The sequence below is a fragment of the Ahaetulla prasina genome, chromosome 7 (assembly GCF_028640845.1).
Source record: "Ahaetulla prasina isolate Xishuangbanna chromosome 7, ASM2864084v1, whole genome shotgun sequence".
In the NCBI taxonomy this organism is placed as follows: Eukaryota; Metazoa; Chordata; class Lepidosauria; order Squamata; family Colubridae; genus Ahaetulla; species Ahaetulla prasina.
Window position 1 is genome coordinate 71,514,154 of NC_080545.1, and position 15,497 is coordinate 71,529,650.

At 43.3% G+C, this 15,497-nt stretch overlaps 1 protein-coding gene across 1 annotated transcript in view; it reads right to left on the reverse strand.

The window, feature by feature from the left end:
* ISX (intestine specific homeobox) overlaps positions 1-15,497 on the reverse strand; it is a 48,000-nt gene that overhangs the window by 10,061 nt on the left and 22,442 nt on the right. The gene's annotated exons all lie outside the window — the stretch shown is intronic.

Consider the following 15,497-nt stretch of genomic DNA (forward strand, 5'->3'; position numbering starts at 1 on the left):
GGCTTCAAAACAAACAGGCTTGATATGATGCATTGTGATAATACAGAATTGAAGATAATTGGTGACAACAATCTTTTCAGCATAGGATTCAATATATAATCAGTTGGGTAGAAAGAGGTACATCTGTCTTGATCTATGCTGTCATTATGGTCTTAGCAAAGAACAAAGAGTCAGATTGATTGATTGATTGAAAGAATAATTACAACACACAACTGGGAAGCTCCATCTCAAAGCCTTGAAACTTTAATATATCAAAGTACAAGTCGTTAGATTTTTTTTATTTCATTTTGTCACAGCAGTATACACAAGCATCAATATAAGAAAATCAACATTATTTTATTTATATATATATATATATATATATATATATATATATATATATATATATATATATATATATATATATATATATATATATATATATAGGTCTTTGGTTGTTCGGGTTTTCTCCCGTGTAAAATTGGAAGTGTCTTGGCGGCGTTTGAAGTCTCATTCGTCATCTTCAGGCTTCAACCGTGCTTCTGGGAGCAATGTGTGATCGCAGCTGTTTCTTCCTTTTAACTGCTAGTGGGGTTTGAACTGATTGGGTGGGAGCTTGGCTGTGCTCTGATTGGATGGGGTTTTCTGTGCTCTGATTGGCTGGGGGTGTGTCCTGTGTTGGTGGGGGCTTGGTTGTGCTCAGTCTAGTCTGTGCTGCAGGGGGATTTGAGCTGGTGAGCTGCATAGCTGTTGTTTGGCTTTGTGGTCGTGCTACATCTTCATAGTGGGTGTCAGTCTGCTGCATGAATGGATTGGAGGGGTTTGAAATGGCTAATGTTGCAGCTGCGGTCTGGCTTCTGGTCCTTGGTCGTGCTTCATGATCAGTGTGGGTTTGGGTCTGCTTTCTGGGTGGATGTGCGGTGGTGACATCCTGTGTGGACCTTGTGAGTGTGGGTCTGGTGTCATTCCTCGTGTTAGGGACTCGTTTGTCAATAAGGCGGGTTTCAAATGGCTGGTAGGCGGAGGTGTCATCTCGTTTGTTCATGCTGTGTGGGCGTTTTCTATCTCAATGGCTTCTCTGATTATTCTGTTGTTAAAGTGTTCAGTTTTGGCGATAGTTCTGGTCTTTTAAAGTCAATATCATGTCCTGTGACTTTAAAGTGTTGGACCAGGGAAGAAGTTAGTTCCTCTTTTTGAATGAGTTCTTGTGTTCTTCAATCGTGCACTTATTCTTCTGTTGGTTTGTCCAATGTATGTGGTGGGGCAGGCGGTGCATGGGATTTCATATACTCCTTGATTTTCTAACTCAATTTTGTCTTTGGGGTTTCTTAGGATGGTGGATATTTTTCTGTTTGTGCAGAATGCTGTCTTGATGTTGTGTTTGTGGAGGATCTTGCTGATTCTGTCTGTGGTGCCTTTTATATATGGGAGGAGGGCTGTGCCGTTTTCTTGTTCTCTGTCTTGGATTTTAGTGGGGGGTTCTTTTTGGATTAGCTTGGTAATCTTATTTCTTTGGAATCCATTGGATGTTAGTACGTTAGTGAGAGTGTCTAGTTCGGGTTTTAGGTGTTGTTCATCAGCTAAGCATTTTGTTCTGGAGATGAGTGTCTTGGCTACGGAGTTGATCTGTGCTGGGTGGTGGTGTGTGTGCGTGCAGATAGCGGTTTGTGTGTGTTTTCTTCTGGTAGATGGTGTGTCCTAGAGCCATTGGGTTTTCTGTAGACTAAGACATCCAGGAAGGAAGTTGGTTATTAACTTCTGTTTCCATGGTGAACTGTATTTTGGGGTGTAGGCTATTGAGGTGTGTGAGGAAGTTGTCAAGTTTTTCTTTCCCGTGTGGCCAGATTATGAAGGTGTCGTCTACATATCTGAGCCAGAGTTTGGGTTTGTGATCAGATTTTTCTAGAGCTTGGGTTTCAAAGTGTTCCATGTAGAGATTGGCAATGACAGGTGAGAGGGGTGATCCCATGGGTGCTCCTTCTACTTGTATGTATTTTTGTCCATTATAGATGAAGTATGTGTTGGATAGGCAGTGGTTGGTCAGATCTAGGATGTGCTTAGGGGGGTTATATTTGTTTTGGATAGCTGACAAGGCTTCTTTGATTGGCACTTGGGTGAAGAGGGATATGACATCAAAGCTCACGAGTAGGTCGCTGGGCTGTAAGTTTTGTTTCTTTATGATCTCTATGAACTGGAATGAGTTTTTTACGTGTGAGGTGATGGATTCTGCATAGGGCTGTAGTTGTTTGGCGAGAAATTTGGCTAGGTTTTGTAGAGGTGAGCCTATGGAGCTGACTATGGGTCTGAGTGGGGTTCCTTCTTTGTGTATCTTGGGGAGGCCATAGAGCTTAGGGCATCTGGATGATTTCTCTCTGGGAATGATTCTTTGTTGGATTTCTTCGCTGATGGGGGAGGCTTTTATTTTGGATCTAGTGGTTTTTTCTAGGTAGGTGGTGGGGTCTGTGTTTAGGGGCTTGTATGCAGGGTCTTGGAGTAGGTTGGTTAATTTGGTTTGGTAGTCAGATGTGTTCATAACCACCGTGGCGTTGCCCTTGTCTGCTGGTAGGATTATTATGCTGGTATCTTTTTTCAGGTTAAGTAGTGCTGTCTGTTCCTCTTTGGGTAAGTTGCTTTTGGGTGGCTTGCTGGTACAGAGGATGTTGGAGATCTCGAGTCTGATTTTGTTAGCGTCATCGCTATATATATATAAGCAAAAGTATGCAACAACCATGTTAATTTGTTATAATGAAAGGGAACAATAGGACAGGAACGGTAGGCACATTTGTGTGCTTATGCACGCCTCTTATTGTCCTCTAAGGAATGGGGTGAGGTCAATAGTAGACAGTTTTTGGTTGAAGATTTTGGGATTATGAGTAGAGACTATAGAGTCTGGTAATGAGTTCCAAGCGTTAATGACTCTGTTACAGAAGTCATATTTTCTGCAACCAAGTTTGAAGCGGTTGACATTACGTTTGAATCTATTGTTTGCTCTTGTATTATTGCGATTGAAGCTGAAGTAGTCTTTTATAGGAACGATATTGCAATAGATGATTCTGTGTGTTAAACACAGGTCATGTCGAAGTCGGCGGAGTTTTAAATTTTCTAATCCCAGGATTTCAAGTCTGGTGGCATAAGGTATTTTGTTGTTTTTGGAGGAGCGAAGAACTCTTCTAGTAAAATATTTCTGGACGCGTTCGATTGTATTAATGTCAGAGATGTGGTATGGGTTCCAGACACATGAGCTGTATTCAAGAATAGGTCTGGCAAATGTTTTGTATGCTCTGGTAAGTAGTGTAGAGTTTTTGGAAAAGAAGCTGCGTAAGATTAAGTTTACAACTCTTAGAGCCTTTATTGCTGGTATGATCTGGTATTAGAGATTTAGTGACGGAACCTGTGTCATGGTCAGATCATTTTTTCCTCCGCCTAGACTTTCAGACTGCCACTCACCACCGCAGGGAGACAGAACCAATGCGTTGGTTCCGTCCCAGGCGCCTGATGGACCCCGAGAGGTTCCTGACGGAGCTTGGGCCGTTCCCTGAGGATCTTGCCCACAGCACGGCCGAAGAACTAGTTGCGGCCTGGGAACAGGCCATGGCTGGGGGTTTGGACCGTGTCGTGCCTTTGCGGCCTCTGACCCGGCGCAGATCTCAATTGGCCCCTTGGTTCTCTGAGGAGCTGAGAGAGATGAAACGCCGGAGAAGACGCCTAGAGAGTACCTGGAGGTCCAGCCGTTCTGAGGCTGATCAGACACTAGTTAGGTCTTTTTCGAAGACCTACCTAGTGGCACTGAGGGAGGCGAAACGTTCTTACGTTTCCACCCTCATTGCGTCGGCAGATAACCGCCCGGCCGCCCTGTTTCGGGTGACCCGCTCTCTCCTACATCAGGAGGGGTGGGATGACCCCTTGCAGGGACATGCCGAGGAGTTTAGTGGTTATCTATACGATAAAATTGTTCAGCTTCGGGATAGTTTGGACCAAAATTGCGATGATCCAAGTGAGATGATAGAGACGTGTCTTGTTGAGGTTGTTTGGGATGAGTTTGATTCTGTGGCTCTCGAGGACGTGGACAGGCTACTGGGGAGGTTACATGCCACTACATGTTTACTGGACCCGTGTCCCTCCTGGCTGGTGCTGGCCACTCAGGAGGTGACACGAGGCTGGCTCCGGGGAATTACAAATGCTTCATTGTTGGAAGGGGTTTTCCTTGCTGTCTTGAAAGAGGCGGTGGTGAGACCCCTCCTCAAGAAGCCTTCCCTGGACCCAGCTATTTTGGGAAATTATCGTCCAGTCTCCAACCTTCGTTTTATGGCGAAGGTTGTAGAGAGTGCGGTGGCACATCAATTACCCCAGTACCTGGATGAAACTGTCTATCTAGACCCGTTCCAGCGCTCTGATTGGCCGATTTGAATTTTCGGCGGGAAGGTTGGGGAGCTCGACAGACTTGAGCTAGGTGCCCTTCTTCTCGCACACCGACATGTAGCGTCCTTGAACTTGCAGTGTTGGCGCTGGTGTTGACCTCCGCAACTTCCGCATTCGTCCCGGTCTTCTTTGTCGCGTTTCTCGGTTCGACAAACCTTCCTCATCCTCACCGCCGGATTCGGTTTGGACCTCTTCTTGGTGCACGGGGTTGACTTTGAACTCGCCGTGCGAGTGGCTTTGCAGGGTCTCTGCCGCTTGGGTGGACATTTCATGCGCCTGGCCGTCCAGGGCGTTTGCCAGCGCTAGATTGCTTTTTGATAGCAGCGCCTCCATAAGCGCATGTCTCTGACCCCCGGATGAGTTGCTCCAGCAGCGCTGCCCAGGTCTCTGTACCCACAGTCTTTGGAGGCTTTCAGGGCGCCATGTAGTCGGGCGGATTCGCTGTCGGCTTCTCCAAATTCAAAACGCACGATTTGGACGCATGCGAAATGGTTTTTAGCAGGGTTTGCAGAGTTTGCCACGATACCGATTGTACCGGCGTTGGCTCTGCCAGGGCTTCCGCGATGTCGATGACCTCGGGACCGCAGTGGCTCAAGAAGTATGCCCTTTTGCGGTTGTCTGGAACTCCTTGCAGTTCGTTTGCTTCTAGAAAGCTTTCGAAACGGGTCATGTACGTTCCCCATTTCTCTCTAGCTGGGTCAAACGGCGCGGGCGGAGTGTAACTGGCCATCTCCGCGTTTCTGCCCTGTGTTTGCTGGGTTCGGTTCTTCCGTGCTTCAGCTCGGTTCTGGTTCTCCTTAGCCTCGAGATCCCACCTTCGTCGCCAGTGTTATGTTCGGGAAGTAATGAGGCTGGAGACCAGGGTAGTGACAACAGCTCTTTAATATATGGTGAACCCAGCAACCTGGCTGGGGAAAAACCTCTCCTTATATACTGTTTAACCGGCGGCTTCAACCAATCAGCAACGTGCTTGTTTCCCGCCAAAATATTTAAAGATACATAACAATGTTAATTTGTTATAATGAAAGGGAACAATAGGACAGGAACGGTAGGCACATTTGTGTGCTTATGCACGCCTCTTATTGTCCTCTTAAGGAATGGGGTGAGGTCAATAGTAGACAGTTTTTGGTTGAAGATTTTGGGATTATGAGTAGAGACTATAGAGTCTGGTAATGAGTTCCAAGCGTTAATGACTCTGTTACAGAAGTCATATTTTCTGGAACCAAGTTTGAAGCGGTTGACATTAAGTTTGAATCTATTGTTTGCTCTTGTATTATTGCGATTGAAGCTGAAGTAGTCTTTTATAGGAACGATATTGCAATAGATGATTCTGTGTGTTAAACACAGGTCATGTCGAAGTCGGCGGAGTTCTAAATTTTCTAATCCCAGGATTTCAAGTCTGGTGGCATAAGGTATTTTGTTGTTTTTGGAGGAGCGAAGAACTCTTCTAGTTAAATATTTCTGGGGTTCGATTGTATTAATGTCAGAGATGTGGTATGGGTTCCAGACACATGAGCTGTATTCAAGAATAGGTCTGGCAAATGTTTTGTATGCTCTGGTAAGTAGTGTAGAGTTTTTGGAAAAGAAGCTGCGTAAGATTAAGTTTACAACTCTTAGAGCCTTTATTGCTGGTATGATCTGGTATTAGAGATTTAGTGACGGAACCTGTGTCATGGTCAGATCATTTTCTCCTCCGCCTAGACTTTCAGACTGCCGCTCACCACCGCAGGGAGACAGAACCAATGCGTTGGTTCCGTCCCAGGCGCCTGATGGACCCCGAGAGGTTCCTGACGGAGCTTGGGCCGTTCCCTGAGGATCTTGCCCACAGCACGGCCGAAGAACTAGTTGCGGCCTGGGAACAGGCCATGGCTGGGGCTTTGGACCGTGTCGTGCCTTTGCGGCCTCACCCGGCGCAGATCTCAATTGGCCCCTTGGTTCTCTGAGGAGCTGAGAGAGATGAAACGCCGGAGAAGACGCCTAGAGAGTACCTGGAGGTCCAGCCATTCTGAGGCTGATCAGACACTAGTTAGGTCTTTTTCGAAGACCTACCTAGTGGCACTGAGGGAGGCGAAACGTTCTTACGTTTCCACCCTCATTGCGTCGGCAGATAACCGCCCACCCCTGTTTCGGGTGACCCGCTCTCTCCTACATCAGGAGGGGTGGGATGACCCCTTGCAGGGACGTGCCGAGGAGTTTAGTGGTTATCTATACGATAAAATCATTCAGCTTCGGGATAGTTTGGACCAAAATTGCGATGATCCAAGTGAGATGATAGAGACGTGTCTTGTTGAGGTTGTTTGGGATGAGTTTGATTCTGTGGCTCTCGAGGGGCGTGGACAGGCTACTGGGAGGTTACATGCCACTACATGTTTACTGGACCCGTGTCCCTCCTGGCTGGTGCTGGCCACTCAGGAGGTGACACGAGGCTGGCTCGAGGAATTATAAATGCTTCATTGTTGGAAGGGTTTTCCCGCTGCCTTGAAAGGCGGTGGTGAGACCCCTCCTCAAGAAGCCTTCCTGGACCCAGCTATTTTGGGAAATTATCGTCCAGTCTCCAACCTTCGCTTTGTGGCGAAGGTTGTAGAGAAATGTGGTGGCATCAATTACCCCAGTACCTGAAACTGTCTATCTAGACCCGTTCCAGTCCGGCTTCCGGCCCGGATACAGTACTGAGACGGCTTTGGTCGCGTTGGTGGATGACCCCTTGCAGGGACGTGCCGAGGAGTTTAGTGGTTATCTATACGATAAAATCATTCAGCTTCGGGATAGTTTGGACCAAAATTGCGATGATCCAAGTGAGATGATAGAGACGTGTCTTGTTGAGGTTGTTTGGGATGAGTTTGATTCTGTGGCTCTCGAGGACGTGGACAGGCTACTGGGGAGATTACATGCCACTACATGTTTACTGGACCCGTGTCCCTCCTGGCTGGTGCTGGCCACTCAGGAGGTGACACGAGGCTGGCTCCGAGGAATTATAAATGCTTCATTGTTGGAAGGGGTTTTCCCCGCTGCCTTGAAAGAGGCGGTGGTGAGACCCCTCCTCAAGAAGCCTTCCCTGGACCCAGCTATTTTGGGAAATTATCGTCCAGTCTCCAACCTTCGTTTTACGGCGAAGGTTGTAGAGAGTGCGGTGGCACATCAATTACCCCAGTACCTGAAACTGTCTATCTAGACCCGTTCCAGTCCGGCTTCCGGCCCGGATACAGTACTGAGACGGCTTTGGTCGCGTTGGTGGGTGACCTCTGGAGGGCCAGGGATAGGGGTTGTTCCTCTGCCCTGGTCCTGTTAGATCTCTCATCGGCTTTTGATACCATCGACCATGGTATCCTGCTGCACCGGTTGGAGAGCTTGGGAGTGGGAGGCACCGTTTATCAGTGGTTCTCCTCCTATCTCTCTGACCGGTCGCAGACGGTGTTGACAGGAGGGCAGAGATCGACTGTGAGTATTTATTTATTTATTTTTTTACTGATTTTACTGTTTTATTATTGTTTGATGTATCAATTTTATTGGTTTCTTTAGAGATACCCAGAATTAGGCAGAATTGAGCAGCTATATAAATATTTTTTAGAAACAAAAGAACGAAAAAAAGAAAAAAAGAAAGACAGAAAATGATGCAATGATTAAGAACTGAGCAAATGTTCCTTGTGTACACATTAAAAGCAATAATCCTGAAGCTGTAATAGTATTGAAAGAAATTGTTTTAGAAGAAGAGTTTAATCTATCTCACCTAACTGATATGCTTTTGTATTATAGGAAGAAAAGACATTGTTGGGTATTCTTGTATGGGACTGATAGCAGGAATCCAAGAGAGAATTAATTGGGGGTTTCTGAGAAGATCTATAAGGATGCAAATTGTTCACAGAGAACATTCAATTGCCAGTAGTTTTGTGGGGGCTAGGTATTGAGAAAGAATGGGTTGCCTCCATTAGTCATGTTTACTGTTAACCAAACACCACAAAGACTTCTTTTATTTACCAGCTGCTCTCATTCTGAGTAATCAGTTTCAAGCAGCGATGCACCCATGTCATTTTAGATCAAAACTTTACAGAAATGTATGTCCTCAGTACAATGCTTTAAATAACAGATGGTGGAGAACAACAGTGGAAGAGGGCAGCATATGTATATTTTTGACCATATGAACTAGTAGCCAAATTCAATGGATTTCTCTTTATTAGCACATGCATTATTAGTAGAGACATTTCCCACCTTGTTACTTGTTACTATTCCGGTCACTTTTGACTGGAATACTGATAAGATTTCAGTGGCAAGGCTTTATCCTACTTGCACCACTTTTCAGTAGCAAAATGAAAGGCTTCAGTTAGTTCAAAATGCAGCTGTGCAGGTGATCGAGGGAGCCACACGTTGCTCCCGTGTAACACCGCTCCTGTGCAGTCTGCACTGGCTACCTGTGGTCTTTCGGGTGCGCTTCAAGGTTTTGGTTACCACCTTTAAAGCGCTCCATGGCTTAGGGCCCGGGTACTTACGGGACCGCCTGCTATTACCTTATGCCTCCCACCGACCCGTACGCTCACACAGAGAGGGTCTTCTCAGGGTGCCGTCCGCCAAGCAATGTCGGCTGGCGGCCCCCAGGGGAAGGGCCTTCTCTGTTGGAGCACCTACCCTCTGGAACAAACTTCCCCCTGGTTTGCATCAACTACCTGACCTTCGGACCTTTCGCCGTGAATTGAAAACGCACTTGTTTATCCAAGCGGGACTGGCCTAAATTTTTTTAAACTTTTTGAATTTTAAACAATTTTAGTTGGGGTATTTTTATGAATTTTATGGGTTAAATGTGTGACTCTAGGGGGCGGTGCTCATCTCCGTTTCAAAGCCGAACAGCCAGCATTATCTGAAGATGTCTCCGTGGTCAAGTGACCAGCATGACTAAACACCAAAGGTGCATGGAACACTATCACCTTCCCACCAAAGGTGCATGGAACACTATCACCTTCCACCAAAGGTGGTCCCTATTTTTCTAGTTGCATTTTTTACATGCTTTCGAACTGCTAGGTTGGCAGAAGCTGGGACAAATAACGGAAGCTCACCCCATTATACAGCACTAGGGATTTGAACCGCTGAACTGCCAACCTTTCGATTGACAAGCTCAGTGTCTTAGCCACTGAGCCACCGCATCCCACAATCAGTCATGTTTAGTAAAGATAAAGGTTTCTCTCGCACATATGTGTGACTCTAGGGGGCAGTGTGACTCTAGGGGGCGGTGCTCATCTCCGTTTCAAAGCCGAACAGCCAGCATTATCTGAAGATGTCTCCGTGGTCAAGTGACCAGCATGACTAAACACCAAAGGTGCATGGAACACTATCACCTTCCCACCAAAGGTGCATGGAACACTATCACCTTCCACCAAAGGTGCATGGAACACTATCACCTTCCACCAAAGGTGGTCCCTATTTTCTAGTTGCATTTTTACATGCTGAACTGCTAGGCTGGGATTTAGGTTAGGATTTAGATTCTTCTCCCCTGACAACTTCCAAGACTGTCAGTCATGACTGTTAGTGATACTGAGTCTTGCTAGCATTATGACAGCATTTAACAGCCCCCCCACCCTTCTAGTCTTTGGGAAGGTCCTTAAGTCCTGCCTTTTTACTGAGGGCTGGGATAGGATTGTCTAGGTACATAATATAGAAAGACGGCAATAGAACCTGATATGGGGGATTCCAAGGGTACAGAGTTTTGTTTAATTATCTGTTATCTTGTATTTATTTATTTTTTTACTGATTTTACTGTTTTATTATTGTTTGATGTATCAATTTTATTGGTTTCTTTAGAGATACCCAGAATTAGGCAGAATTGAGCAGCTATATAAATATTTTTTAGAAACAAAAGAACGAAAAAAAGAACAAAAGAAAGACAGAAAATGATGCAATGATTAAGAACTGAGCAAATGTTCCTTGTGTACACATTAAAAGCAATAATCCTGAAGCTGTAATAGTATTGAAAGAAATTGTTTTAGAAGAAGAGTTTAATCTATCTCACCTAACTGATATGCTTTTGTATTATAGGAAGAAAAGACATTGTTGGGTATTCTTGTATGGGACTGATAGCAGGAATCCAAGAGAGAATTAATTGGGGGTTTCTGAGAAGATCTATAAGGATGCAAATTGTTCACAGAGAACATTCAATGCCAGTAGTTTTGTGGGGGCTAGGTATTGAGAAAGAATGGGTTGCCTCCATCAGTCATGTTTACTGTTAACCAAACACCACAAGGACTTCTTTTATTTACCAGCTGCTCTCATTCTGAGTAATCAGTTTCAAGCAGCGATGCACCCATGTCATTTTAGATCAAAACTTTACAGAAATGTATGTCCTCAGTACAATGCTTTAAATAACAGATGGTGGAGAACAACAGTGGAAGAGGGCAGCATGTGTATATTTTTGACCATATGAACTAGTAGCCAAATTCAATGGATTTCTCTTTATTAGCACATGCATTATTAGTAGAGACATTTCCCACCTTGTTACTATTCCGGTCACTTTTGATACTTGATTATTGCTTGGACAAGTTTCTGCAGTTTTATTGGCAAGATTTTTCAGAGGTGGTTTGCCAATGCCTCCTTTCCAAGGCTGAGAGAGAGAGTGACTGGCCCAAGGTCACCCAACTGTCTTCATCCCTAACACAGGTTTAGAATTCAGGGTCTTCTGATTTCTAGTCTAATGCCTTAATCACTACACAAAACTGGTTCTGAGAAGTGTTAGCAAGGGTGAATCTGGTGTGAAAAGTAGAAGGAAAACCTTTCTATTCTACTTCATATACTTTTGAATGATTATATCAGTAGATAGAATGTGAAATGTTTATTTCTGTATTATAAAACTATTAAGGAAATGAGATGTATCATACCACCGTACAGGGTAAGGAAAGGAGCCTATTAAGAGTGTCGGCTGACATAACAGTGGGGGAGGGATGATTAACGACTGAGTGTTATCAGCGCGGGTTTTTCTAACAGACACTGCATTCCTAAGATGACTGACATCTAGAGACCTGTGGAAGAAGATTACCACGAGGGGCCGAGAAGGAGCTGGCATTGGACCAGACCAGCCTGACCTCCTGGAGGAGGAGGGACAATTGGGGGGATATGATATGTTAGCCATATTTTGTCTCAGATCCAACTTAGCTTGGCTGCTATCAAGACTGTAAAAAGTAAAAGTACTTGTCTTTATTCCAAATGAAGTCAAGGTGAATTCTTTCCTAATTATAGTCGGAGGTAGCCTGACAGTGTGTAGTGTATACTGTTCTGTACAGTAACTGTTAGTATCTGCCTCATGCAGCAATGGTAGTGACTGCCTCATACACTGAACATTCACAGTTATGACTTTGATGAACAAGCAATGATGAAAGAAGTAATGGATGGATATTAATCAAGGAGAGAAGCAACTTAGAACTAAGGATAATTTTTTTGACAGTTAGACAATCAGTGGAACAAGTTGGTTCCAGAAATTGTGAATGCTCCAACAGTGGAAGTTTTAAGAAGAGTTTAATCTATCTCACCTAACTGATATGCTTTTGTATTATAGGAAGAAAAGACATTGTTGGGTATTCTTGTATGGGACTGATAGCAGGAATCCAAGAGAGAATTAATTGGGGGTTTCTGAGAAGATCTATAAGGATGCAAATTGTTCACAGAGAACATTCAATGCCAGTAGTTTTGTGGGGGCTAGGTATTGAGAAAGAATGGGTTGCCTCCATCAGTCATGTTTAGTAAAGATAAAGGTTTCTCTCGCACATATGTGTGACTCTAGGGGGCAGTGTGACTCTAGGGGGCGGTGCTCATCTCCGTTTCAAAGCCGAACAGCCAGCATTATCTGAAGATGTCTCCGTGGTCAAGTGACCAGCATGACTAAACACCAAAGGTGCATGGAACACTATCACCTTCCCACCAAAGGTGGTCCCTATTTTTCTAGTTGCATTTTTTACATGCTTTCGAACTGCTAGGTTGGCAGAAGCTGGGACAAATAACGGAAGCTCACCCCATTATACAGCACTAGGGATTTGAACCGCTGAACTGCCAACCTTTCGATTGACAAGCTCAGTGTCTAAAATGGTATAGGATTTCGTGTCTGAGCAGGGGGTTGGACTAGAAGTCCTCCAAGGTCTCTCCCAATTGTTCTGTTCTGTTCTTCCAACTTTATAACATAAGGGTCAGATTGTTCCAACACCAAACGTATCAGAGAACGGATTTGTCTCAAGAATAGTTAGTTCTCCCTGCTCTGTCATAAGATCTAAAACAATCTTGTCTTCTTATAATGCATCTCCTCATATATTTGATTCAACAAAACTTTTTCTTTATACAAGGTCACAACAGAAACAACAATGCAAGGAATTTGAGTACCTGTCCTGCTGAGCAGTTTTTTTTAAAAAGCTGGATCACTCAAATTATAATAATAAAATAACCTGAGGTCAGCTGTAAACCAACAGAGACTGAGTGGACTGGCTTTGATTTCATCTGTAAATGAAATTGCTGCCTCTGTAGTTACCGAGAGCTAATCAAGAACATGCTGGTAAGAAAGTGAAAAGGTATATTTTTATTAAACTTAATCATAATAATATTTCTACTTCCAGGGAGAGAAAAAGAAGAAGGGAGGAAGGTGTGTGTCAGCCTCCACTCCAATCTTCATATACTTTTGAATGATTATATCAGTAGATAGAATGTGAAATGTTTATTTCTGTATTATAAAACTATTAAGGAAATGAGATGTATCATACCACCGTACAGGGTAAGGGAAAGGAGCCTATTAAGAGTGTCGGCTGACATAACAGTGGGGGAGGGATGATTAACGACTGAGTGTTATCAGCGCGGGTTTTTCTAACAGACACTGCATTCCTAAGATGACTGACATCTAGAGACCTGTGGAAGAAGATTACCACGAGGGGCCGAGAAGGAGCTGGCATTGGACCAGACCAGCCTGACCTCCTGGAGGAGGAGGGACAATTGGGGGGATATGATATGTTAGCCATATTTTGTCTCAGATCCAACTTAGCTTGGCTGCTATCAAGACTGTAAAAAGTAAAAGTACTTGTCTTTATTCCAAATGAAGTCAAGGTGAATTCTTTCCTAATTATAGTCGGAGGTAGCCTGACAGTGTGTAGTGTATACTGTTCTGTACAGTAACTGTTAGTATCTGCCTCATGCAGCAATGGTAGTGACTGCCTCATACACTGAACATTCACAGTTATGACTTTGATGAACAAGCAATGATGAAAGAAGTAATGGATGGATATTAATCAAGGAGAGAAGCAACTTAGAACTAAGGATAATTTTTTTGACAGTTAGACAATCAGTGGAACAAGTTGGTTCCAGAAATTGTGAATGCTCCAACAGTGGAAGTTTTTAAGAAGACTAGGGGTTAGACTAGAAGACTTCCAAGGTCTTTTCTTTTCTGTTATTCTATTAAAGTAATTTTTAACCAATCCTTGAATTTATGATCTCCACAAGTCTGTAAAGCAAGGAAAAGCTGAAATAAGATTATAAGCAAGTTGCAGTTTTACTTAGTGACTGCTTTGTTTAATGACTAGTCCCAACTGGGTAACTAAAAAGGACTACTTGCATGTAAGAAACTGGATTTACAGGGGCAAGTCTCCATTACAGTGGTGGGTTTCAAATTTTTTTACTACCGGTTCTGTGGGTGTGGCTTGGTGGGCATGGCTTGATGGGCGTGGCAGGGGAAGGATACTGTAAAATCTCCATTTCCACCCCACTCCAGGAAAAGGATATTGCAAAATCCCCATTTCATTTGGGACTTAGGAGGCAGAGAATAGATGGGGGCAGGGCCAGTCAGAATTTTTACTACCGGTTCTCTGAACTACTCAAAATTTCCACTACCAGTTCTCCAGAACTGGTCAGAACCTTCTGAAACCCACCTCTGCTTCATTAGTGTCCACCTCTAAAAACTGACAATTTCTTGCAGCTCCAAATCTTTGCAAGCAACTTTGAGATCTCAGATTAAGAGATCAACAGCAATCAAAATCACGGTACAATATTGAAAATTATAGGGTTATCAAATATTTTTTTTTTAATTGAAAAAGTTTTACAACAACAATTACATTTTTCCTCCCCCCTCCCCCTTCTTCCCCCCTCCCTCCAAAACCCCCCTCCCCCCCACTTCCCGGATCAAACACAAGGTATAGTTCAATAAATAAACAGTCATACATTAAATTTTTAAAATCTAACACAATTATAATCCTTCTCTCTCACATAACCTGACTTCTTCCATTAAAATCAAAAACAATGTCCTTCATTCAAAGGCAATCTGAAATTTCTTAATCTGATATCTATTTTGAATATAATCAATCCAATTCTTCCATTCGTTTAGATATTTTCTTGAGTACTGTCTTTCAAGAAGGCTGAGATTTTAGCCATCTCAGCCAAATTGGAAACTTTCAATATCCATTCTTCTATTGTGGGTAATTCATTTTTCTTCCAATATTGTCCAATCAACAGTCTTGCTGCTGTTATTAAGTTCAAAATCAATTTAGTCTCAATCACTGTACAGTCTGTTGTTATTCCCAAAAGAAAAAATTGTGGTAGGAACTTAATCTTCTTCTTCAGAACATTCTGCATAATCCATCAAATTTTTATCCAGAAAGACTTTAGGGTTATCAAATATTAAATGCAATGGTGGTTTTACGAATATGGCTCTGGAGAAATTACATTATATTTTTTTACTTTAAAAGTTTCTTTATGCAATTACTTAGAATTCTTACTTTCTTTAGAAGATATAAAAAGTGTTTAGAATAAAAACAAAACAAAACAAAAACTCTGAGGAGGTCCTTTTAGAAAAAGTGATTGATAAACTTCTTGCAATGGTTCCAGTTTCTTCATTAAAAGACATTTTTATTACGCTGTTAAATTTTAAAATGAATAATTAGGGCATGAACCTTCAAGAGATATGGGGAACGAAAATACTATAGTGAACTTCTCATCCACATTATTTCCATTTCCCCAGTGTTTAATACAACAGCAATATACATTGCTGAAGAAGGTCTTCAAAATCATGAAATTACTGACTTATGCCTGAGAATGGGCCACTGAGAATTTTCAAGGACAGACATGCACAACAGAATTCTTACTTTCTTTAGAAGATA